General features: G+C 42.2%; 1 long non-coding RNA gene across 1 annotated transcript in view; it reads left to right on the plus strand.

Annotated features, from left to right (window-relative positions):
* The window catches only part of LOC138152557 (uncharacterized), a 74,926-nt gene extending 74,296 nt beyond the window's left edge, over positions 1-630 (plus strand). The window contains exon 3 of the long non-coding RNA XR_011166122.1: positions 1-630. This exon is cut by the window's left edge and continues 1,673 nt beyond it. This is a non-coding gene — a long non-coding RNA (uncharacterized lncRNA).
* The last annotated feature ends 568 nt before the right edge of the window (positions 631-1,198 follow it).

The following is a 1,198-nucleotide window of genomic DNA, read 5'->3' on the forward strand; positions in this document are numbered from 1 at the left end:
AATACTGTCCACTGGTGAAGGACAGTGCTGTTGTTGCAGGGGTCTGGGAGCCTTTCTGTTGGTTCAGAAGCCCTGAAGAAGGATTTTCTTGTTGTATGTTTACAGAAATCCTGGGAGAGGGCTTTGCTAATGTGTTCAGGGGTTCTAGGACTGTTCTACAGACAGAGGATGAATTCATGAAGGGACTGGCAATGTATCTTATGGCCTTGCTAAGCCTTGTCTCCCCAGGAACTAAGATTGCTGAGAACTTGCCTGGGCCAAGATGAAGAAAAGACCTCCATCTGGGTATTAAGTGCTGTGTTTAAACTTGATGTAACTCTGGGGTAGATTCAATTGTGATCCAGGGGTGGGGAACTTTTGACCTTATGTTTGGAAACTAATCTCCATTTGAGAAGAGGGACTTTGTGGTGGATTAAATTAAGGTATAGCCTAGGGGTGGAGAAGTATTTAGAACAGAGACTTTGCAATTGATTGAATGATTGGAAGGTCCTGGGGTGGGGTAGTCCTTGGAGATTATTTAATCACATTTAGTAAATGCTGTATTTGGAATGATGTCATGTTTTGATCTTCTCTGTTCTTGGTTGGTCACTGAATAAAATGGAGAGCACCTATGCTGGTATTTTGAACCTGGGAAGTTGCCTTTCTTTGGGTATTACATTACAGAGGAGAAGGCGGTAAGAAAGGGAGGGCATCTTCGCCCCTCAGATCAGAGAAGCAGACAGATAAACATTTAACTATTTCCTGACTCATCTAAAAAAGGAAAGCTTTGTGTATAAGAATGCAACTGAAAGGCAACTGAATACATTCTAGTCAGTTTTGAAGAGTGTCACTTCTGATTCAGTGCTAAAGATATATAGTATTTGGCACTGGGGCAAACTAGGAAAATACATAGATCTGTAAAAGAGACACCTCAGGGGTGAAGCTTTGAGCTCTCTGGCACAGAAGGGGACACCAGGGTCCCACTCACTCGACTGGTAGATTCAAAGCTCTCACTTGCAAAGAGTTCTAAGGAGTGGACACATAAGTGAAATTTATGGGAGTAAAAGTTAGAACAGCTAAAAAACATTTGAGCAGATTTTGTTAAAGCCTCTCTCACCAGATCAGATAAGGAACGAGAGTGCTGAAGAGTAGTAGGGAATTTGAGTTACCCTCCCCCATTTGAAAGAAAAAAAAAAAGAGAAAAAGAATGGGGGGGGGG

The sequence above is a fragment of the Petaurus breviceps genome, unplaced genomic scaffold, assembly GCF_028583685.1.
Source record: "Petaurus breviceps papuanus isolate PSGF00001 unplaced genomic scaffold, PetGlider_PUasm1.0 90925, whole genome shotgun sequence".
In the NCBI taxonomy this organism is placed as follows: domain Eukaryota; kingdom Metazoa; phylum Chordata; class Mammalia; order Diprotodontia; family Petauridae; genus Petaurus; species Petaurus breviceps.